At 38.9% G+C, this 25927-nt stretch overlaps 1 pseudogene; it reads left to right on the forward strand.

Moving 5' to 3' along the window:
- The first annotated feature begins 649 nt into the window (after positions 1–649).
- Positions 650–1269, forward strand: LOC138837017 (coiled-coil-helix-coiled-coil-helix domain-containing protein 2 pseudogene; annotated as a pseudogene).
- Positions 1270–25927: the final 24658 nt, after the last annotated feature.

Genomic DNA, 25927 nt, shown 5'->3' on the forward strand with positions numbered 1-25927 from the left:
CCATCCCAAGCAGCAAAGGAAATCTGTGAGACTCTTACTTCCAATTAAAAAAACTGAAAGTGAAACTGTGATAGAGCGCTAGCCTTGAGGAAAAAATTCAGGGACAGTGCCTGGGCACTGAGTTCAAGCCTCAGGACCAGAACACACACACAAAAACAAAATAAGAAAATTAAGTGCTATGTATATATAGATATATAGATATACATATATGCATATATGTATATCTATATGTGTAATATAGATATACATATATGCATATATGTATATCTATATATGTATATCTATATGTGTATGTACATATAGATATACATATATACATATATAGGTATATAAGTATCTATGTATGTGATATATGTGTGTATATATGTATATCTATACATATATACACATATATACATATATACACACATATATATCATTAGGTATAGAACAAATGAAAGTTTGATCATTTAAAAAAGTGATAGAAATATTTGTGTGTTTTATCCTTAAAAAGGAAATTGAACAAATGAAAATAGTACCTTTGAAGGAAAGTTGATCCCCTTGGGGGTGCTGCAATAAGACCCATGATTACCTGTTGTCCAGCATGAATCACTACAGGTCCTCAAATAAAAATGCTCGAGCAGCTCCTGAGCGCTTTGTAGGTGTCGTTTCTAGACGTGGTTCCTCGTCGGGGTCCAAGATGCCTCGTGGAAGCCGGAGCCGCACCTCCCGCATGGCCCCTCCGGCCAGCCGTGCCCCTCAGATGAGAGCTGCACCCAGGCAAGCCCCTGCAGCCCAACCTCCACTGGCAGCCTCAGCATCTGCTGTGGGCTCTCCTGCAGCCACTCCCCGGCAGCCTGGGCTGATGGCCCAGATGGCGTCCACAGCCGCTGGTGTAGCTGTGGGCTCTGCCGGTGGGCACACACTGGGCCATGCCATCACTGGCGGCTTCAGTGGAGCTGGTAATGCTGAGCCTGCCAGGCCGGGCATCACTTATCAGGAGCCCCAGGGAACTCAGCTGGCGCAGCAGCAGCAGCAGCAGCAGCAGCAGCAGCAGCAGCAGCAGCAGCAGCAGCAGCAGCAGCAGCTTAGTGACCCATGCTCCTATGAAGTAAAACAGTTTTTGGAGTGTGCCCAGAACCAGGGTGATTTTAAGCTCTGTGACGGCTTCAATGAGGTGCTGAAGCAGTACAGAATTGCAAATGGACTAGTTTAACCATGAAGTGCAAGTTGAAGAAATGGAAAATCACCTCTGATGACCAAGTTAATTTAACATGGAAATGTAATTGGTAGTGTAAAACTATAAGTTAACTTCTTGTTGTTAATTGCATAGTTGCCTCAGAGTGGCCATGGAAGAGGGCATTGTGACTCTTAATACAGGTTCACTGAGATGGTATAGACTTGGGGCTGACAGGTGTTTGTGTGGCCTTCATTGTTCTGATGTTATTTTGAGTTAATTAGAATAAACTGATTTCTTCCAAAAAAAATGCTCAAGAGCAGTTACCTGGTAATGACAAAATAATTTTGGGACTGTTAGCATTTGGTTCTAGAAAGGCCAGCCTTTATTTGCAAGTTGTTACTCTTTTCCCAGATTTTTTAAATTTGTTGTGTTTGTTTATTCTACATTCTCATTTATTTTGTTGTAAGACATTCTATTTTGTGAGAGGTACTATTGTTATGGTTTCTTCAGAATCCCCTAGTATTGTAGAAAACTTCATGCTTTGTTTGCTAGAGGCAAAGTTTACTTTTTTAACCAGCACCTTTATGTTTTTTCATGTTAGTAACATGGCATCTATTTTTCCACTTATTTCTTGTTGTTTTTGTATAGTTTTATGAGCTGTGCTAGCTGAACTTTCATTTGTTTCTTTCTCTAAATGTCTTGATCAACTGTATTTGTTTATTGACAGCCTTTTTGAGCTCATATTCTATTTAATTTCACAATAGCCTGATTTTATGCAGTCTCTTACTATACTCTTATTAATGTTCACCTGTGCTTTGCTTAAAATGAATGTGAAGAAATACAATTGACCTGAAGGCTCTGGGGCAGCTGGAGACCAAGAATGCTGCCTGCAATGCCTCCTCTTTCATTTATTGGCCATTCTTGTTTTCTCACCTTGTGGCCATTTCCATTGGGAGTGAGCAGGTGACATACTGAGAAGTCATTTTTGGTCTCAGGAGAGCCTTTGGGCTTACCAGGGTTTTAGAAGTGATTGTTCTGGAATTGTTTCTGCATTCATATCCACCTGCAAGGCCAGTCTTTGTTTTCCTCATACTCTTCTCTTCCTCATGTTACCTCTGAAAGAGGATCCCACACATCCATCCCAGGGGACCACGCGGAGGCAGGCAGGCACAGGAGAAAAATTATTATGAGGTTTATTAGAGGAGTCATACTTCCTCCAAGAGGAAGCACATGGCACCTGTCCCTATCCAGGTAGCAGGAGGGTCTGCAGGAAGGAAGTGAGGTAGATGGGAGTTCAGGTGGGTCTGGGTGGAGAGAGGGAGAGGCCAGTGGTATGCAGGGAACTCCAGGAATGGGAGGGGGGCCCAGGTCTGGGTGGAGCTGAGGACCAAAGGTGAGCATAATACTAACAACTTCCAGATGGTTTTGAAGGTCAATGATTCCCATCTGCATTGACAGCTTGTTATATGCCAAGAACAGTGTTGACTTTGAATGCTTAGGGCTCTCCCTGGAGTCTTTTGTGAACTGTGTGTGTGCTGGGAATTTTTTTTTATTTTATATAAAATATTATTGGGAAAGGCTTTAGAGATTCTCTGGCTTAGCTTAAGATTCATTCACTTATTTGACACATGAATTAAAAGAGCATAGAGCATGGAAGCTTTACATTTCTTTTCCTTTCCATGTTGCAGCTAAAATTAGCTGAATTTTACACTGAGTTGATACAATCAGTAAAATTGCAGTAAGACTTGCAGAACTAAAGACAAATTTTTCTACATCCTTGTTGATGTTCCATTACTTATTTAATAAAACTATAAACATAGGCTTACCAACATACCAAGGAGGTTCGAGGGAGAGGTTCTATGGGAAAGGACTCAGCCTGAGATCCCAGGGTCTCCTTTTGGTGGTATCAAGATTCCTGGTGTTATCATTGTGGTACAAACATATGACATGATCATTTCAAAATCTCTTCACGAAGAGTTCAACCCTTTGCATTACCTGGCTGCCTGATAAATCTTGATTAGCCAATAAAGAGGATGGAAAAAATAATAATCAAGAGTAAAGCTTAAAATAAAATTGTCCAGTGCCCCTGTTTTCTGTAGTTTTTTCTTTCAGTATTTCATAAAATTTGGCTTACTAGAATCCCCTTTCATGAAGAGAACTTATTTATCAGAAGGGAATGATCAGATTCATTTTAACCCATTGAGAAGTTCATTAGAAGACTTCTAAAGATACCCATCTTGAGAGATTTGAGTTAAATTTTCTGTCAACAAAGACACTTCATCAGACTTGGACACCTTTTGAACTTAACCAATTCCAAATTTCTTAAGTTCAAAAGTAGAAAGGAGCTAATGATTAGAGATCAACTTTTGTGTTTTGGGTTTTTTTTGCCTTTCAGGTACATTTTCCTTTTTTTTCATTCCTTTTGACTTGATATTTTATCACAATTTTTATTTCTTTGTTTTTGTCTTTGTCCATAATCTCTGTGAACCATATTTTATAAAGATGGGGTAATAACTGGCTAGGGCTTAATGAAACTACAAAGTTTATGATTGGGTGTAAAATGTAGTGACAGAAGTAAAATAATCTATACAAGAAAAAGATGGAAAATTTCCCAAGCTTGGGACCCCTCTTCTCTTTATAGTGATCACACACACAGGGGACAGTAATTGTTCTTGTTCTCTCAGTTCTCTGAGTTTCCAGTCTCTGCTTTATCTGTCTTCATTTTCATACTTTCTTACATTTAATGCCAATTTTGAACTTCTACTATGCTAAGTATAAAATAGGCCGAGGAAATGCTGCTTCAATTTCTCTTTATTTCACATATCAACCAAAAGATATATTCTGGCTTTACTGCAAAATTAGATCCTAAATATCACCAACTTAGAAAACATTTTTGTGAGACTGGGGTTTGAACTCAAGGTCTCAAATTTCCGAGGCTCGGGTTCCCCTACGTGAACCATGACTCCAGCCCTGCTTTTTCAGGTTTATTTTGAGATAGGGTCTTATGACCTTTTCTGCCTGGGCTGATCTTGGACCTTGATCTTCCTGCTCTTGGCTCCCAAATAGGAGTCACTGGCACCCAGCCTTTTATTATTATCAATATTATTATTATTACTTAATCACTATAGTGTTTGAAATTAGGTCCTTGAGCTTATTAAACAGGTGTTCTACCAGTTGAGCCCCACACCTCCCTAGCTTTGTGCTTTAGGGTATTTTCATTAGTCTCTTGTTCCTTGCTCTAACCTCTGCCTGTCTTATACCCCACAATCTTCTTACTTATGCCTCCCAGTTTCTTTCCAACTGCCTGCAAATACCTGCAACATTATCTTTTTTTTTTTTTTTTACTTTTTATGTTTATCTATACTACAAATTGTTGGGAGCCAAAAGGGAGTCTCTCAGCATGATAGGCTTGACTATCTCACTGGAACATCTTGAGGCTGTTTACAGAATCCAATCTTTTCATCCTGCCCCAAGCAAACACCCTGTAGCTGCTAATGACCACCTTTTCACACTGCCCTAAGCAAGCACCCTACAGCTGCTACGGCCAATGAAAAAGCTTCCTTATTCTAAGCATATAAATACCCCTGTGTGAAAAATAAAAATTGGCAGCTTGCTCAGAATCCTTGTCTTGCTGTCATTCTTCATGTCTCTTGTCACTTCATTCCTTCTCACTTAGGTTCATTGCCCTCGTTGAAGGAAGTCCTGTGGGTCAGGAAAACAAATGTCAAAATGATTTCTTCTTATATTCCTATCTTCACCTGTACACAACCAGATTAAGGCTTTAATTAATAATATATTGCTCCATTGCTTCAAACTGCCTGCTTGCTTTATACTGAGCTTAGATTAAGTCTGAACCCTTCTTATGTTGCCCATGTTCTGAGAACTCTAGCCCTTCTTCCACACTACCTGTGTCTCCAGCCACACTCTGATAACTGTGTCAGCTACAGTGTTTTCTCTTCCCTAACCACAGCACATGTACCTTGTACTCTTCCGTTGTCACCATCCTTCTTCTAGTGTTTGATTGGCAGTCTTCTGACTGGTTTTTTCTCCCTTTCCAGAGTACCTGTGTTAATATTTCAAAGTAAGTTCTTCTGGGTCCCCACCTCTGTGGCTTTTTAAAATTCTGTTTGTTACCTAATTTGCTTGTGACACTTATCACTATATGTTCAATTATCTCTTCAATTATTTCCTTGCCTTCCTAAAATACAATTAAAATTTTGTGAGAGGAAAGTGTTCATCTGTGACATTGACAATGATATCCTCTACCTTGGAAGCAGTGCCCAGCACTTTAGAGATGCTCAAGAAAGAAATGCTTGTTGAGTGAATGAATTCTTAATAAAAGTTGTGCTTTGAGGAAAGAAAAATGTTTGGTGTCTCCTACTTAGGTCAAGGATTATCCACAATTAAGAGTAGAACAAATTGTCTCAAACAAATGTAAAGATATTTAAATAACCTATCCATTTTTATTCACTAACAAAAACTTTACTATAGATGTGCTTCTGCTTCTACTAAGTGAAATAATTGCAAGAGGCTAAATGTGTAACCGGTCAAAATAAATATTTAAAAAGCCCAATCCCTTAGATGTGTCTATAACAAAAACCTCACAGGAAATCTGTTTTTTCAAGTGATGTGCTTGCTTATGTCAGAGAGCAAAAGTCTGTCATGACAACCTTCTGATCATATATCTCCTAGGAATTTAGCTTACAGAGCTTAATAGGAAGTATACAATAATTGGTGGTTGTATATTTATATATTAAAACCAAATAGGAATATGAAGGAGAGGAAGATGAAAATCAAGATGGAAGATTGCCCCGTATGAACTTAGTCACATGGGTGGATTTTGGATTTCTGCCCCTGTGAAAATTTCAAATGCCATTTTTCTTCTGAGTACTGAGCAGCTAACCGCCCCAACCCCCACTTTTTTTGAAAGACTATTTTTCTAAGTAGAGATACTGATGTAAACAAAATCCAGTGGTTTTAATCTTTTGGGGCTTGTTGGCTAAGGGTATAATGGAGATGTTTTGCAATTCATTAAGAAAAAATGTCACAGCCACAAAATCAAGTGATGAATCCATGTTTTTCAGTTTGGGAGATGAAGAGAGTTGCTTAAATAAAAACACCCAAATGCCAAGGTGAAATTTCTGTAATACATTCTTGTGTCTGTGTATGTACATTTATATCTTATTCTGATTTTTTTCCTTTGTCTCTTTTGTTGGTAAATGGTCTAGATTAGAGGCTATTGCTGAAAGAAACATTACCAGTTCCATTATGCTGTGTATTTAATATGGTATCATTAAATTTATTATTTTCATGATGTGTAAATTTTGGTTTATTAATATAAAGGAAAACAGCAGCTTCAAATTAAGCACTAATGTAATAAAATTAGTTTTAGAAGGAACTGGTATTAACTTGAGGGCTAGTCAGGTGCTCTGCTGCTTTTTTTCTTCTTTTAGTTACTTTTTTGGATGAAATTTCATGTTTATTTGTTTTTCTACACAACCTGGGCTGCAGTCCTTCTACGTATGCCTCCTAAATGGCTGAGATTACAGAAATGAGTCACAATATCTAGACTAGTGAAGATCTGATTAGTCTTTAATGCAAACAGAACCAACAAAAGTATCCTCATGACATGGTGGCTCTAGGTAGTAGACCATTTAAAGTGCTGTCATTTGGGCTTCTCTAAAAAACTCTGTGTAGGTTACAATGTTGGCTCTTAATTCACCTCAATGTACCAGTCACAGCTGGGGAGCTGTCCGAAGGCAACTATTTGGAGAAAGTTATCTGTAACTGGCTTAGTGAGAAAAACAAAACAAAACAAAACAAAAAACTAAGTGATGAGCTATGTTATATATTGACAAGACAATCCAGTAAGAGTAACTGCTAGGAAGTTAAAATATAAGTCTTGAGGAAATTAGATAGTAGAAATGTCAAAATCTAAACAACAGAAAAACAAACAATTGAGGAGTTATGGGGCAGAAAAAGCCTTGGAAACCAGGAGCTGGAGAAGCCATGAAAAGAAAGAAATCAGCTGGGCCAGGGCAGGAAATCCAAGGAGACAACTGCAGCAAGCTATTGATTCAACAGAGCCATAGTTGGTGATCAAAGAAGCCAGTGACTGATGGACACCCTTAAAATTGACTTTCTTCTTTAAACATGAGACTTGAGAGACACTTTTGTTTATTAGTAAGTTTCCAGAGTGAATTGTGTTAAGTGAAGTAACTGGAAATTACATATTTGCTGGCAGATTCTATGATAGCATCTAATAAGACTTTCCTAGAATTTTCCCACTTTTCTCATTGCATTTTGAGACAGTTTATTTATAGAAAACATAAACTTAATTCCTTATAACTATAGTATGTTAGTTGAGGCCAGGATTCCAGAAAAAAAACAACAACCCTAAATGTATCTAATTGTTTGACAGTCTATTAACTATAAGAAGATCACTACATTTAAGGAGTCTTAAGCCTCCAGCTGTATATTTATAACTAAGGTATTACCAAATTCTCGAGTATCACCATGTGATATCATACCCAAATTTTCAAGTTTATTGGTAATATCTGATTTCTGTAAGCACTTTATTGAACTGTTTCATTCTGACCCAGATGTGTACTTTTAGTCCCACTGATACAGACAGCATGCTTGTAGTAGTGTGCCTAAGACTTTGTTCACTTTCAGATCTGTCACCATCTCTTTTTGTTGCTGTTGTTTTGTTTTGTTTTGTTTTTCCCCTTCCCATCCCTTCCCATCTCTTCCCATCACCCCCCTCTCCTGCCTCCCCCCTCCCCCCGCCAAAGTTGTAAAGTTCGTCTTTCGACATAAGATCTTGTACATCTCATTGTTGCAATGGGTCCACCTGTATCCCTATTTAAACAATTTGTTTTTTCCCTTCCCCTCCCCAAATTATACCAACATCAAATACAGTGAAAACAGGGGTTATACCGTGGGGGAGGGACATACAAAGCAACAAAGAAATATCTTATAAATATGTTAGAAACAATAGCAAGAAAAAAAACATTTGAGTCCTTATCTTGGGGTTCATTTTACCTAACATCAACTTTTCTGACCTTTTCTGCTTGTCTCAGACATATACTAGTAATTGCACATAAGGGAAACCATGGGAAAGAAACTATGTTTCTTTGGGCCTGGCTTACTTCACTTACCATCTTTTAACACTTACCATCTTTTAACATCTTTTACCTGTGTTAAAAAAAGTGTCCTTCTCCAGGACACTTTAAAAGGCATGGTTGGCCTGAATTTTTGTTCTTGTATACAGAGACTTCTAAAATATCAACAAAAGACTTAAATTTATAACTGCTAAATAAAGCTAGGAACTTAGCTTTATTATAGCTTTTGGCTTTCTTTTCCAAACTCTGTTTTATGGAGTACTCATGCGCTCACAAAGTAATAATGCAACATGTATAGGACACGCAACTGTTAGTTTTTGTTTTTTGTTTTATATTGACCATTCTAATTGGGGAGAAGTGGAATCTCAGTGTTGTTTTGATTTGCATTAAGGCTAGAGTGGTTGAACATTTCTTCATGTGTCTATGGGCCATTTGTACTTCTGAGAAATCTCTCTTTAAATCATTAGCCAATTTATTAATTCAGTTTCTTTAAGGGTTTTTTTTTTGAGGGTTTAATTTTTTTGAGCTCTAAGTATTTTTTGGATATTAGGCCCTTGTTTGATATATAGCTGGTAAAAAAAAAGTCTCTCACTCTGTAAGCTTTCTATTTAGTTTATTAGCTGTATCTTTTACCATGCAGAAACTTTTAAGTTTGGTACAATACCATTTGATTACAAATAAATTAACTGAAGTGTAATAGACCCTATAGAGAGCACAGATAGTGTAATTCTTTAAAATAAAATCCAAATCCTAACAAAATAAGTACCAGGAAACTGGTACTTGGAAGAGGGGAGGTGAGAGGGATAGGAGAATGAGGAGGGGGAGGGAGAATACAGGCAAGAATTCATCTGAGAAATATAATGGAAGGTGTGAGTCAAAGGGGGTAAAGATGTTTAAGTGATAACACAGATCAAGATGCATTTTATACATAACCTGCTTTGTTAAATGGCAAAAAGTTCAATATATAACCTAAAGTTGGTAAGTGAGGGAAGGGTGGGTGAGACTGTTGAAGGGGGTGCTGGTGATCAAGATGTATTGGGTTCATAAACTGCTTTGGCAACTCCTTTGTACAACTACTTCAAGTGAATAAAAATATTCAGAAACACACAAAAGAAAGGAGCGATATAAACTAGTACTAAAAAAGGAACAATGAACTTTCCACGTAGTTCTTTATATAGAATAGCTACTAACACTTGTAGGAACCCAAGTATCATTATGAATCTCCCTGAATCATACAAAGTTCATAAGTAGTAAGGGTGATGCTGTATTTGAGTCATCTCTCTTAGTCCTGACCAGTAGAAAGGGTTCAAACAATGCTTTTTTTAAACATTTTATGTGTTTTTAATGACCATATTTATTCAATTTTTTTCTTCGTATATTCTTTTCCCCCCCATGAATCCCATCTTTCCTTTCTTTTTTCATTATTCTTCCGAGGATATGATTTTATTTAGAATTATTTCAGTCTTCTCTTCAAATATTGCATTGAAATTCTACTTTGTCGGCTAGGTTGGATGAAGTTCAATTCATCAGCTGTTTCCTGAGAATTTTGCCTGGGCACCTCAGCCTTACTCACCTTTGATAGGCTTCCATAGCCTCCTGAGTTGCTCCCCCGTCCATTTTCCCTACTTCATCTCATATTGTTGGTTCAGGCTTTCCTACCCAGTCTCTAAGTCTAAATTTGCAAAAGCTTTTCAGGGTTGTTTTGTTTGTTTGTTTGCTTCTTTCTAGCTTTCTTGTGGTTGAAATTGAAAGAGGATTTTTTTTCAAACATGAAAATGAGATAGAGATTTGGTCTATATTTGCCACTGTGTGTCTTGGTGCACCCTCTTGTCACACAAAAGAGTAACACTGGATCCTCCTGTGTCTCCCGTCCAGATGTCTAGCACACCTGCCACTTTCAGCAGTCATATGCAGTGAGCCAGAAATGAGGAGGAGGAGGAAGTGGGCTAGTGTTTGGGGTGGGGGTGGGGGCAGAGATGTGAGCAAGATAGCATATTTCTTTTAAAATAACAACTACTCACTTAGAGTATTAGAATCCACTAACTTTTCTATTGACCCATCCCCTTGAAATAATTAATCTATAGAAAAGTTTCTGGAGGGAACTCATTTGGAACAGAATACCTTTTGGAATAACTCTGACTCTGTCCTTTCTTCCCTTTGGGGGTTTGTGGTCACTGGATGGGGTGTCATTGCTCTGGAGAATCATCTATGAGTATATTACTCCTAACTGCTCAAGACTTCATCACTTAAGAGGTGGATGCAGGAAACTGTGATACTATTCAATGAAGGAGGAGAAACTAGTGTCCCTATCTTTTCATGTCCCTAACTATCTTATATAATGTCATTTTTTTCCACCTATGGTACGAGGGATTGAATTCAGGGCCTTGGACAAACATTCTATCACTTATTCCTTATTTCCTCTGCTCTTAATGTGCTTTTTTGTTGTTATTGCTGTTGTTTCTTTGTTTTTGTTTTTTAGGTAGGGTATTCAGACTGAGCTTGAACCATGGTTCTCCTACTACTACTTTCTGAGTAGCTGGGATCATAAACATGTGGCACCTTTCAAAACATTGTTAAGTCAATCTTTTCTTTTTCTTTTTCTTTTTTGCTATTCCTGGGGCTTAAACTCAGGGCCTGGGCACTGTCCCTAAGATAATTTTGCTCAAGGCTAGCATTCTACCACTTGAGTGAGCCACAGTGCCACTTCTGGGTTTTTCTGCTTATGTGATACTGAGGAATTGAACCCAAGACTTAATGCTTGCTAGCCAACCACTCTACCACTAAGCCATATTCCTAACCTTGTAATGTCAATCTTAAAGAAGAAGCTCACTAGACCCATGATTTTTTTCTGATAAATATTACTCTGCCAAGTGGGTAAATTACATTGTCAATTTTTCAAGACAGCAATACTCTTGAACATACTCATCTGCTCCAAATTCGCTTCATAAAGTACATATTTGTTTGTTTGAGGATTTTTTTGTTGGAAGGTTTAATTTTTTGAGCTCTCTGTGTATATTTTCTTTTTTTTTTTCTTCTGGCAGTCGTGGGGCTTAAACTCTGGGGCTGGCATAGTCCCTCAGCTCTAGTGCTCAAGGCTAGTACTCTACCACTTGAGCCACAGTGCCACTTCTGGTTTTTCTGGTTGCTTATTGGAGATAAGAGTCTTAAGGACTTTCCTGCCTCTGCTGGCTTTGAACTGTGATCCTCAGATCTCAGCCTCCTGAATAGCTAAGATTATAGGTGTGAACCACCAGCACCCAGCTCTCTGTATATTTTTGATATAAGGCCCTTGTCTGTTGCATAACTAGTGAAGATCTTCTCCCAATCTGTGGGCTTTCTATTTATCTTTCTAGCTATGTCATTTGCCACGCAGAAGCTCTGCAGTTTAATGTAATCTTATTTATCTAGCCTTTCTTTGATTTGTGTTTCTGAAACAACAACCCCATTAATAAGTGGACTAAAGAATTAAAAAGAGACTTCTCCAGAGAGGAAATAAGAATAGCCAATAGACACATGAAGAAATTCTCAACATCTCTGGCCATAAAAGAAATGCAAATCAAAACCACATTGAGATTCTACCTCACTCCAGTTAGAATGGCCATTATTAAGAAAATGAGTAATAGTAGATGCTGGTGGGGATGTGGCCAAAAGGGAACACTACTACACTGTTGGTGGGAATACAAACTGTTTCAACCACTCTGGAAAGCAGTATGGAAGTTCCTCAAAAGAGTAAACATAGACCTCCCCTATGAACCCACCAATCCCACTTGTGAGCGTTTACCCAAATGATCACGAGCAAGGCCACACTAACGCTACCAGCACAACTACATTCATTGCAGTAGTATGAATATGGAACCAACCCAGATGCTCCTCAATAGCTGAATGGATCAAGAAAATGTGGTATATATAAACAATGGAATTCTATGCTTCCATCAGAAAAAAATAATATTGTCCCATTTGTAAGGAAATGGAAAGACTTTTAAAAAATTTATTAAGTGAAATAAGCCAGACCCAAAGAGACATATGCTCCATGGTTTTCCTCGTTTGTAATAATTAGTATATATCTAGGATAGTCCTAGTGGAGGATTATAACAGCTCAAAAGCTGTGTACATATGGCCATATAAAATGATGCTAATCGAAATGAACTCCAGGGTATGGATTTGACCTTGTTGTCATCAATGTAATGTATTTTTATTTTTATTTTTTATTTTTCCCTTTGGTTTATGCCCAGTAGTCACTGTTTTTGATTCTGGTACCCTGCATCTTCTGTATACACTTGTCTGATTTGAGGAAGGAAAGGGGAATAGCAAATTGGTGAAACAAGGACACAGGATGAACCAATGCAACAGTGATACTCACAAGGTACTAGGTTGGAAATGAACTTTACAACTTGGGGGGAGAAAGAGTCAGGGGGGACAGTGGGAGAAAAACAAAGTGGGTAACAATGTTCAACAAGAAATGTACTCATTACCTTACTTATATAATCATAACTCCTCTGCACAGCACCTTTACAACAAAATAAAATTTAAAGAAATACAGATTTGCCTAGATATGTCCTCAGGTAGCCCCAGCATATCTTTCTCTTATTGCCATTCCTATGTCCCTGTGTGGAGACATGGGAATTAGTCATCTGTGAGACAAAGGATGTGTATGTTCATGTTATGATGCTGCTGCTTTCTGGGTGAATGTGATAAGTGGCCCAGTGTCACTCACTAATGTCTAGTGAGTACTGCTGTCTTTGTTTACCCTTTGGTCCCCATTTCTGTGCCCCTCCCACTTAAACTTTCCCTTTTTCAATCAACTAAAGAATCCATTAAAAATTCTAGGTGAGCTCTGGGGTCAAAACTATGCTTCAAAATTATTTTAAATAACAATTTATAAATGAATTGAAATACCAGCACAATGCACTTAAAAACGGCACAGTAGAGTGATTCCCACATTTTGTGATATTTGGCCAAACTTCAAACCTCCTGTACTGTATATATAAGTTCTTTAAAAATGAATTTTATTTCTATTTAAATTAGTTTACATAAAAAAAGAAATATTTGCCATAGTATAATTTGATTGTTAAATTGAATACAGTTCAACAAAATGATGCAACAAAATACTAGAAACACACTGCTGTCTTCCTAAGGGAGCCTGCAACCTAGATCTTTACTTAAAATGACAATAGCAAGAGCTGAACCTTCTGTACAAACCTAGAAGGGTTATGAAATTTGAAATTATTGTCTGATGTAATATTATTTACTTCTTGCTTAACATTCATCCAAAAATAATCTTGTTCCACAGATAAATTTTACTACCTTAACGCTTATAAGGTCAAGCTTGTCAACTTAGTTTTGTTAGATTTATAAGACTAGGAACATGTTCATTAATTAATCCAAGTTTCCACATGAGGAAACATATACAGAAACACATCCTAAAAGGATGAGGACACAGAGAAAAGGGAAGGATTCCAGTAGAAGTATGCTGTTACCTTGCACTTTGCCTGATTCCTGGCTTTTACTTCCACTACACAGAACACCTGTGTGAGGATCAGATTTTTCCATCTATGAAAAGAAGCAGTTGGGAGAGACACTATTTATTCACTCCATAATTGTTTTTAACATTGGTAGCTGTAACTGGGTTAGCTCTTTTTGTGTTTCTGAGTGATGCAAAGATTCTTGGCCCTTGTCTTTCCTAAATTAACATTAACTCAGTTAACTGCCTTTGCCCCTCCTTTGTACCCCGAGGCTGCCTCTTGCTGCCCAATCGCAATAGCTTGCTATAGCTTGAGGTGGTAAGGTAGTTTACTTCCTCCTTCAAATAGACCATAGGTAGTGAAAGGACTGAGAATTACCTGTAAACACACTATCATTATTTAAAATCAGTATGGAAAAGCTGGAGAGGTTAGAGATGAGAAAACAAACAAACAGTTGCTGAATGACTTCCAATTTATGCTTCAGGACATCTGCCAGTTACAATTCCCTGCATTTTCATTCTCTCTCTTTTTCTTTCTTCTTCCTCCCTCCCTATTTTTCTCCCTCCCTCCCAGCATTTTGGATGGAAAATTGGCAAAGGTTCCAAAGATTGGGTACCAAAGCCTAAACTTATCTCAGCTCAAATCTCATGAGAACCTAGGCTGAGAGCTGCTAGTCATTCAATCAGGACCCTTACCTTAGATAGAAAGAGCTAAGTATAAACTTCAGGCTCTCTGGTGTCCCGACCCGCAGGACTTCAACGAGACACGAAGAATGACAGCAAGACAGGGATTCTGATCAAGCTGCAAATTTTTATTTTTCACACAGGGGTATTTATATGCTTAGAATAAGGAAGCTTTTTCATTGGCTGTAGCAGCTTCAGGATGTTTGCTTAGGGCAGTGTGAAAAGGTGGTCGATAGCAGCTACCTGGTCTTTGTTTGGGGCAGGATGAAAAGACCAGATTCTGTAAACAGCCTTGAGATGTTCCAGCGAGATAGTCAAGCTTAGGGCTCCCGACATTCTGGCTTTATATATTAGTGATTGTCCTCAAGCCCAGCCTTTTATTTTCCTTGTTTTGGATTTCTTCATTCCTTGGGCTTTTGTAAACCTTGGTCATTGGCAAAGATGGGTTGATTTTATTAAGCAACTCATATTTGAAAATTTAGAGATCTTTTCCAACCTGTTACTATAAATACTAAGTTGAAGAATTGTTAATAATGAAAATTCCACTTTGGAATGAAAAAAGAAGCCGAGACCTTCCCAAATGTAGGAAGAACAGAAACTGTCCCATCTAACACAAAGCGTAAGCACACGCGCATGTGCACGCTCACACACACACACACACACACACACACACACACACACACACACACACACAAGACATCAGTGATAGTAATATAGGCTATCATTTCCTCTGAGGCCATGATTAACTAGAAAATTGCTAAATTTGCCCCCTTATTTTGATGAATTCTTTGTGATTTGATTAGATAGTTACTTCTACTTTTTCTTTGGTGATGGTACAGGGGTTTGAATTCAGGGCTTGGTGCTCTACCACTTGAATCCATGACCCCAACCCTCTTTGTATTAGCCTACCTTTTTAAATGGAGTATTTCTTTTTGCCTAGGGCCAACCTCAGATTGCCACCAGACAGAGGTGAGGATTAGTGAAGCTCCCCTTTAAATATAGGAACTCTTCAATTGGGTTTCTTGATTTCAATCGCAGAATCAGAATTTCTGTACAAATCACAATGGTAAGAAAACTTGGCAGAGCTTTATTAAGTAAACAAGCAAGGAAACAGAAACAAAAAAGCAGACAAACAGAAGGGCAGGGACACACTCTAGGAGAGTGTGGGTGCTCTCACAGGGACACAAAGACACCGACACAGACAAGGAGACACCAGAGAGACACACAGCTCCTTGGGCTGTTCGGTATTTATAGGGTAAAGACAGGGGGTCTGGCTTAAAGTTATGCAAAGCTAGGTGTTTTGTCTTTGCTTTAACTACACCTGCTGTCATTCTCAGAGTTTCCAGGTGAGAATGCATCCTGCATAAAACAGATCCTTATCCTTGAAAGGAGGAGACATCTTGCTATCTGCATTTTGGGGCATCCTGTCAGGCAGTTGTGAGAAATGCATCCCTCAGGAAAGAATGCATTCAGTTGCCTTTCTTTGAAGCAAAAATAGCATTTCTAAGTTTTTAGATACCATATTTCTTAGTTGCCTACACCAGGCCTCAGTTTCCAAAAATTATCCTGCTTCATTTCCCCCAAAATGACTTTTGTTCCCTTAATCTTAAGGGAAGTACATGAAGGAATATTTCCTTTATTTGCTATTAGCTGACCATACCTCATTTTTCCTAGTCTATCCGGCTTCAAGATCTTGATCTTACCTCTGCCTCCTGTGTAGCTGAAATTACAAGTCTGCAAAATCACATATAACATGGTGTTTTGAGCTAGTCTTAGCATTTTTGGGGGAGGGGCCTGACCTCAAAAGGCCACCTTCCCATTTCTGTCTTTTGCATAGCTGAGATTCTAAGTATATACTACCATACTTGGTGATTAATTTAGCCATATTTTTAGTGAAGCACAGATCTATGTTTAAGAGGCTTGGTCTAGTGGGATACCAGTGGCTCACATCTGTAATCCTAGCTACTCATGAGGCTAACATCTGAGGATTTATGGTTCAAAGCCATCCCAGAGAGAAAAGTCCATGAGACTTTTAACTGCCAAAAAGTGGAGCAGTGGCTCAAATGGTAAGGCAGTTGCCTGTGTGAAGAAGAAAAAAAAAAAGGAAACAAAAGCTCAGAGCCCAGGCTCTGAATTGAAGCCCCAGGAAGAGAGAGAGAAGAGAGGGGGAGAGAGAGAGAGACAGAGACCGAGACAGAGACAGAGAGAGGCAGAGAGACAGAGACAGAGACAGAGAGGCAGAGAGACAGAGACAAAGACAGAGACTGACAGAGACAGATAGAGACAGAGAGACAGAGACAAAGACAGAGAGACAAAGACAGAGAGAGGCAGAGAGACAGAGACTGACAGAGACAGATAGAGACAGAGACAGAGAGACAGAGACAGAGACTTGGCTCCAGATGAGGGAGAACACTACTCATAAACTGATATGTTTAATTGAACCCCCTTTGAAACTGATACTTGAATTAAAACCTATTTAAGACCCCCTTTTTTTAAAGAATAAGCTATGGTTCAAAACTTGGATCTGTTACTCATCATACAGGTAAACTTGGCATACCACTTAAACTTCCTATGCCACAATTTTCTTTCCTAAAATAATGAGAGCTGGCTACCAGGTCATCCTTGGATTTGAACTCAAGGCTTTATATTTTTTAAACAGATGTTGCACTGCTTGAGCCATGACTCCAGTGTAATTTTCTCTGGTTCTATTTTTGAGATAAGAGTCTCACTTTTCCCCTAGGCTGGCCTGGATGATGATCTTCCTGTTTACACTCCCCACAATAGCTGGGATGACCCTCAGGAGCCACCACCACACCCAGCTATGGCCTAAAATGAGGTTTGCTTTGGATGAGATTTGTTGAACTTTTTTTTTTTTTGGCCCAGAGACCTTGAATAGAGATCCTAATACCTATGGAATGCAACAACATTAAGCTTTTGTGTTGTTGCTATTGTTGAGATGGGGTCTTACTAAATTTGACTTTCATCTATGATCCTCCCAATCTCAACCTGTAAAGGAGTGACATGAAAGGAGTGAGCACCACATCTGATCCCAGGTGTTGTTTATAATGCACATTCTGGACTGCAAGAAAAGCAGGGTATCTGGGAGAATGTAGTTTAGAACACAGTTTTAAATTGAGGGATTCTGAGATTCTGAGCCGAGCTGAGGTTGAGAAAGCGAGCAGAGGCTTCTTTTTGCTTAATCAAAGAAATGAGTCCATTTCTTTGTAAACCAGCCTCTGAGCTCGTGGGTTTTTATCTTATTAAATCCTCATGAGTCCTCAGAAGGCAAGTTCCTATCATGAGCTCAGTTTTTCAGCTCTGAGATTGAGGCATTCAAAATGCTCCGATTAAATGATTTACTGAGGATACTTTGGAGATGGAATTGGGCAAATGGAATCAAGGTCCACCTGGCCAGAATTTGGTGTCTCCAAACACATCAAACATTTTGCATTCTGTCTGAACACAATTCCTCCTCTGTTGAGCCTTGATGCTGTGGGAAATATCATTCAGAATATTTGCTTCCAAATTAGACAAAATGGTGACAGAACCTTCTTCATAAAGACTATACTAACCAAATGGCATTCTCTTAACCAGGTCTGTCTGCTAAACAGTGGGAGTGTAGGTAAAGGTCAGCACATCCTTTTGAGCATAGTGTTCCTAGGTTTCTTGATTATAGCCATTCTAATGAGCTCCCCTATGACCCAGCAATCCCACTTTTGGGCATTTACCCAAATGATCACAAACAAGACCATACCAAGTCCACCAGCACAACTATGTTTATCACAGCATTATTTACCATAGCTAAGATATGGAAGCAACCCAGATGTTCCTCTGTAGATGACTGGAAAATGTGGGATATATACACAATGGAATTCTATGTCTCCATCAGAAAGAATGACATTGCCCCATTTGTTAGGAAATGGAAAGACTTGGAAAAAATTATATTAAGTGAAGTAAGCCAGGCCCAAAGAAACATAGGTCCCATGGTTTCCCTTATTTGCAATAACTAGTACATGTGTAGGACAAGCAGAAAAGGTCAAAAGCTATGTATGTATGACCATATAAGATGACGTTAAACGAAATGAACCCCAAGATAGGGACACAAACATCTTTTTCCTTTCTTGCTATTATTTCTAAGGTATTTATAATGTACCATGTGATTTTTTTGTTTCTTTATATGTTCCTCCCCCATGGTATAACCCCTGTTTTAATTGTATTTGATGTTAGTGCCCTGCATCTTGTATATACACTTCTCTAATTCGGGGAGGGGAAAGGAAAAGACAAAATGCTTAAATAATGATACAGGTTGACCAAATGTAACAATGAGATATACAAAACACTATGTTGAAAACGAATTTTACAACTTTGGGGGGGGGTGGGAGGGGAAGGGGAGGTGGGAGGGACGGGACGGTAGGGGAAAAACAAAGGAGGAGGCAACAGTGCTCAGTAGGAAATGTACTCATTACCTTGCTCATGTAACTGTAACTCCTCTGTACAGTATTTTTACAATAAAAAAACGTACAAGAAAAAAAAGAATGGTGTTCCATGGAGCCATAGTCACTGCCTATCTGCCAGTAGGTGGCGTCTTCTCAATCTACCCCACAGTCCCACAGAGTACATAACAGTGCCTGAATCCCTAGTTTCATTTAAAAAGTTAGAAACAGGTATATAAAAGTGGGGACAGGGATTTGTTCAAATGAATTCACTGTCACATTATAATGTTTAAAACCTCTAGTTATGGCTGACTTAAAGCATATTTATACAACATAAGCCACGAAATGTGCTATGCTTGCTTGTTCATGCTGAAATGAGAAAAATTAATCACGTAAAGTCAGAAAGGATAAGGCAGTTTCCTAACAAATAGCACTGCCATTGTTTTGTAAATCCCAGTAGGTGACAGGCACTGTTCCTGGTGATCCACATATATTTTGTTATGCTATTTAATAGCTGCAGAAACTCCATGTTTTAGGCATTATTCACGGGCCCCAAGGCTCTGGAAATTTAAGAAGCTTGCCTAAGATCCTATAGCTGTTCTGTAGCAGAACTGGGATTTAAATCAGGATCTTTCTATTGAAACACAAGCTTTTCTGATAGGAAGTTCAGACAACTGCATCAGTACATGGTAAAATAACCAGGTGATGTTAAAAGGACATAAAAACATTGCTAAGGGGACTGCAAGAAAAGTACAAGAAGAGCCTTTAGGTAAAACTATTAGTGAAATGTTTGAGGTGGGCCTTGGCCTCAGGCCCTAACTTGACAAGGGTGCTACTAGGCACTCCAGATACAAGCAGAGAATTGTCAGGTCAGGGAAATGGGCACCAGTTTTGGTAAGGTGAAATAGTTCACTGTGGCAAAGACAGAGATAGGATTGGGCCACTGGGATGATATAATCACAAGGTAGCCAGGAGTCATATTATGAGAAGATTGTACTAAGTAAGCAAAGGAGGAAGCGCAAGGTCTCTGTCTCTCTGTCTCTGTCTCTCTGTCTCTGTCTCTGTCTCTCTATTTGGCAAATAGAAAAGCTTTGAGACATTCACTTTTTATTATATATTTTCTATGAACTGGCCAAAGTGTCATGTGATTTACAATATTATCTGTTGTTCTTGTATAATTATATTTAAAAGCTTTCTGTTTTATCTAATGATAGTGGGTATGGATGGAGGTCAGAGACAGACAATTACAGTGGTTCAGATGAACAATTCTGAGAGCCTAAATTTAATTTACTGTGTAAATTCTATTGTTTGTGGAACACTTCAGCTTCTTGATGGTGAATAAGATCATGATTGGTCTTAAAATCATTGTTTTCCTTATTCCAAAGCCAGTAGAATCAATGCAGCTATTCCTTGTTCCTCTTGTGGCTTCAACACCAAACCTGTAAAGGTTTTTAAGTGGTCTTGCTATATGAATTATTTCCTTCATTGTCAGCCTGAGACAAAGTTTACTCAGCTAAATTACCAGTAGCAGACTAAGAGAAACATTCTGATCATAGTCACATTGCCATCATTTTCTTACAAAAGCAGACTCATTTTATATTCACTTTTTCTTTCTATTTTTTTCCTTAAGGAAAAATGTGTTTCATTATTTCCTTGCTTTTCTCCATTGAAAAACAACATGTTTCCTTAACTCCTAGTGACATTCAAAATAGTTTCAGATGGGCGATACTGACAGAGATATTACTTTCATACAGTTCTGCTTCCCCAGGAGGGTTATAAAATGCTTTCAAAGTACTAAAGAGTGTATATGCACACATAGTTAGAAATTGTTTCCATGGTTTTATAAATACTCCCCCAAATCCCCCTTCTATCTATTTACCACTTACAATCTCTATGAGCAGAGAAATCATTTTTCCCATTAAAGGGCAACAAGCAAAATTCTATCATGAGTAAACAGAATTATAATTGCCTAGCTAAAAGCTCTAGAGAGCTAGTTCATTGGAAACATTCCTTATGCATTTAGGATGGTATATTTAAATTGTGGCCAATTTTACTTTATAGGGATTGCTTCTATTCTTATCTGCACAATGGCTCTGTCACATTAAATAAAAACAACTCATGCTCTACTTGCATGGATTCTTATGTGTAAGAGACATAAACATCATGATCTATAGATCACCCTGTTAGATCACATTCTCTTAGGATCAGTTTTGCCAAGTAAAATGCACTGCAGTATTTACAGTATTTACAGACCTGGTGCTTCCATACTATCCAAAGACAAGAAGAGTAAAGTTAGGTGCATAATACAAACCAAATTCTATCATTATTTGCAGTTAACCTCCTATAAAAAGCCATTTTATTCAAAAGAGGGCAATGGGAGAAAACTTTCCCCAGGAAGAAGCAGGACTAAGGTCATATCTTATCTGAACTTTCTATGTGCGAAGTATCTTGGGAGCAGACACACCTCAGCATCCACCCTGTTTCTCTGAGTAAGAGCTCTCCAGTACTCTGACTCCAGTACATCTCAGAAGTCAAATTTCAAAATTTGTTTTATAAAGCTATTCATGCATATGAAAATGCATATTTTTCAGGAATTTTTTTCTTCCAAAATAACAATTAAAAGTGATACATAGAATAGTCATGACCTTGCTGGTCACTGGTAGCTCATGCCTGTAAATCCCAGCTACTCAGGAAGCTGAGGTCTGAGGATCATGGCTCAAAGCCAGCCTGGGCAGGAAAGTCTGTGTGACTCTTATTTCCAATTAACCACCAGAAAACCAGAAGTGGCACTGTGACTCAAGTGGTAGAGTGCTTACAGTGAGCTGAATTGCTCAGGGACAGTGCCTAGGCCCAGAATTCAAGCTTCACGACTGACCAAAAAAAAAGAATTGTAATGACCTCTTCCACATGTAAGCCCCATGCTTGGTATTTTGCCCACATTTACTTTAACTATTGTTAGCCAAGATATGTGTTATCATCCCTAATATCAGATTAGGAATTCCAAAGCTACTTCATGACTGGTAAAATCATAGTAATAGAACTACCAGTCAGTGAAACACTTAAAACCTGAGTTGCCACACTGTGATAAATACTTTCCTTTGATTGAATTATTTAAGTTTAACAACATTGTAAAGAAGTATATAATAATTTAAGAAGCACATGCTTTTAAGAAGCATATCATACTTTAAGACGTATAAGCTTTTAAGAAGTGTATCATACTTTGGCAGATCAAGGGTCTGAGTCTCCAACAGCTAACTAGGTTAGAGGCCTAATTTTAAGGACTACATGTTATAGCTGGAGGCTTGCTCTAGTAGACCAGACAAAGATATAAGTAGTGATGAAAGGAGAGAAAGAGGCTTTATGAGAACATGAGGAGCTTTATGTAAAGAGGCAAAGAAAACACTTCAGCCCATCTGTGGGGGTACAGACATGCACTTTAGGTTTAGATAGAGGAAGAATTAAAGCAAGGAATGTAAGGTGTGGTCTGGTTGCTCATTATTTTAGCATTTGTTAGGCATGGCTTGTAAGAGCAAGTCATTGTTGCCTGGCAGAAGACTAGCCCTGTCACGGGAATAGCTTTGCCACAGCATGTGGATGTATCAGTCCTTTCCTTCCTGGATTCTAACATGGCTGCTGGCTGACTTGAGGAGAGAAAAGAAAGACTGCTCAGAGAAAAGGTCAGAGATACAAAAAGAAAACAGAGATAATTTTTTCCTTCTTTCAGTTATCCTTGGCACAATTGCAAGCCCAGTGTTTCTTACCAAAGGCTACTTCTAAGTACCTGCTGTAGTGTCTTTTACTTGTTGGTGTTTGCTCTACATTCACCCTCTTTTTTGTCTCAGAACTGGGTGATTGCATATTTATCCCTCTCATCAGAATTGGGTCAAAGGGAACTGTTGTCCAAGCTCAATGTGGGCTATCCCATAGCCTTTGATGGGAAATAAGCAGTCTTTTTCTTTCACATCACCAATCATCCTTACAATGTAAACTTACAGTTAACAGATGTTTACCACAATGTGAAAATCAAATATAGAGGAAGTAGGACGAGAATAAAGAGAGAACTTTCCAGAAGTCAGAATAAGTCCCATTTCTGGTGAATTCATTTTAGGTGGAATTTCTTTCATTTTCAAACAATGGATCCCTGTATTTACAAAATAAAAACAAAAGTGAGATGCAGATTATAGAGTTTAAATCATGGAACTGGGTCAGTAGAGGAGCAATGAAAAACCGAGAGAATTTGCCCAACCTAATTGCAAAGATGACTATGATTGCTATTGTCCTTCTAAATCATAATTTAGACTGTCATATACTGAAGATTGAAGCTTTGGAGGCCTGTAGAGAAGTATTGGAGAGCTTTTTTTTTTTTTAAAGTTCTTATCATTTTTGGTAGACTCCTCCAAATCTCAGAAAAACCTGGACTGTAAGAAAGTTGAGAAAGGGCTGGGAAGGTGGCTCAGTGGTAGAGCGCTTGCCTTACATGCATGAGGCCCTGGGTTCAATTCCTCAGTACCACATAAGCAAAAAAGAAAAAGCTGGAAGTGGTGCTGTGGTTCAAGTGGTAGAGCGCTAGCCTTGAGCTGAAGAGCTGAGGGACAGCTCCCAGGCCCAGAGTTCAGGCCCCACGACTGGACCAAAAAAGAAAAAAAAAAAGTTGAGAAAACAGCACAGAACCTTGTTAAGAAAGATCTTTTCAGATAATAGGAAAGAATCCAACATCACTCCAAAATAGTTTGGATTAACAAATATATATCCTAAAAATAGTATGAAAAGCTGAATTTTCTGTCCTTAGGCACTTGTCTCATCTTCCGCTGTATCTTATAGCAGCCTCTGGAATTCCTGAGCTATGATGTAGGGACTATCTTCCCCTGGAGGATATTCATACCATAAGGTGAGAAGCAGTGAGTGTTGATACAGGTTCTAGCTTCTCCTTATATGCATGCTCCAGCTTGTTCTTGCTCTTTCCACTTTGTAGACATCTTTCTGTCTCAGCTCCCAAATGTGAAGTCTCTAGGATAGGAAGTTCAGATTCAGATGCCACAATCGCCTACGATTGTGTAATGGCAACACCTCTAAGATAGGTAAACGGTAGGTAGGTAAGGCAGGTAGGTGATTATTGGTCAGACCAACAGGTTTGTCTTTCACTTGTTAGTCCTTTATGCTTCCACCTTGATTGAAACAATAACTCTGTTTCACCTATGTAAACCTCTGTTTGCATAAAAAAAATCAGCCCTAAGCTGCCAGAATCAAAAACATATATATATTGGGTCTGGTAGTGGGGCCTGAACTCTGGGCCTGGGCACTGTCCCTCAGCTCTTCAGCTCAAGGCTAGCGCTCTACCACTTGAGCCACAGCCCCACTTCTGGCTTTTTTCTTTTTGCTGAGGTGGTACTGAGGAATCGAACCCAGGGCCTCAGGCATGCAAGGCAAGCGCTCTACCACTGAGCCACCTTCCCAGCCTCAAAAACTTATATTTAAAATTTTTTTCTTTATTTCATCAGTGATTACTAAGCCACATTATTTTATGGCTTAGCTTTTCATCTATTATACCGATTCAGGATTTCCTTGGTCCTAAGTTCTGATTCCATAGCACCAAGCATTTAGCATCTAACACATAGAATGTGATTATTTATATACTTCTATTGTAGCATTGTATTTTTTATTTTATTATCACATTTTGCTAAGTATTTCATAATGGGACATTTATCCAATAACTTTTGCTATTAAGATGAACCAAGTTGTTAGCCTAATGAGCTCCCTTCCTATAACTTCGCATGCACCTTCCCCTTTCCACAGTTTAGGATGCTCCCTTCCTAGGTAACACTAGAACCATTTAGTAAAGGCAGTAAATAATCAGCTTCCAACTCCCTCTACCTTGGGATGGTACTTCTTTGGCTCAGCAACAAGAGCCCCTTAGAGTGACCTTCAGGTCTGGGAAGCTACAGGGCCCCTTATCTACTATTTGGGCAGCAGCCATAAATCTTAATCCACCATGATGAAGCCCCTGGTTCTCATGTCTACACCAGAATCTCTGCCTCCTAGCCCTAGCCCCTTTTATCCCCTCCTAGCCTCAGTAGGTTATATAAGTCACCTCAGACATTAGTACTTCTCATTCCTCTCTTGTGAGAAGGGGTCTTGCCGGCCCCTTTATCAGCAAAAACCTTTTCTTTGTTCTTTGTACCTAGATGTCTGCAGTGGTTTTCTGGCAAAGTCTAATATACTCTAGCACAAGTACTCCAGGAAATTATGATTAAAAAGTCATGTTTCATTCATGAAACATGATGCAATTATACAATTGTGTTTGAATTAAAGATCATTAGTGTAAATTCCAACAAGTGTTGTACATCATAGTGAAGTAAATAGTTTGAAGCCATCCTGGTACCCAGGCAAGAGATTGGGGGCTGTCCATCCAGCTCCAAGGCCTATAGGTGAGGCAAGCCATCCTTTGAAATGCAGATGCCTAGCTCAAGATGAGCTAGGAGGGCACTGCTTCAGAGAAATGCAGATGTTATCTTGTTTTCATGGTGGGGAAGGTGATGTCCCCCAACCTCCTCAGGTGATGGGTGTTCCTGGATCCCTGGAGACAGGGCAGGCATTTGGCCAATAGGTTGCTGAACCTGTCAGTCCAGTGCCGGGGACTGGGAATGTCCTGTGACCCTACCCCTTGCACGGACCCTATTTAGGCATAGAACAGAATAGGTGCCAGGACACCATGCCACGTTGTCTCCATGATCCTGACCTGTTTCCTGTCTCCTGGCTCATCTCTGATCATCATGGTTTCCCAATTCAGTTCTCCATCAGAGCTGAATTGGTTTGTTGGAATTGTTTTTGCTGTTTCTTTCCTATCTGGCCTGTTTCCTAGCTGTGCTATGTGTATTTGGGGGATGCAGGCCTTTGTAACAACTGGCTGTCTGTACCCTGCTAACTGTGTGATAAAGACTCCAATATTCCATCTTCCAAAATGTGGCTTGTGGGATGTTACCTTATAACAATAGATGGTTCTGAATAGTGGGTGGTAGTTCATATCCTTATAGATAAAATAATTCATGTTTACTTAGTAGTTACACTA

The sequence above is a fragment of the Dipodomys merriami genome, unplaced genomic scaffold (assembly GCF_024711535.1).
Source record: "Dipodomys merriami isolate MVZ:Mamm:240054 unplaced genomic scaffold, mDipMer1.0.p SCAF_1, whole genome shotgun sequence".
Classification (NCBI taxonomy): domain Eukaryota; kingdom Metazoa; phylum Chordata; class Mammalia; order Rodentia; family Heteromyidae; genus Dipodomys; species Dipodomys merriami.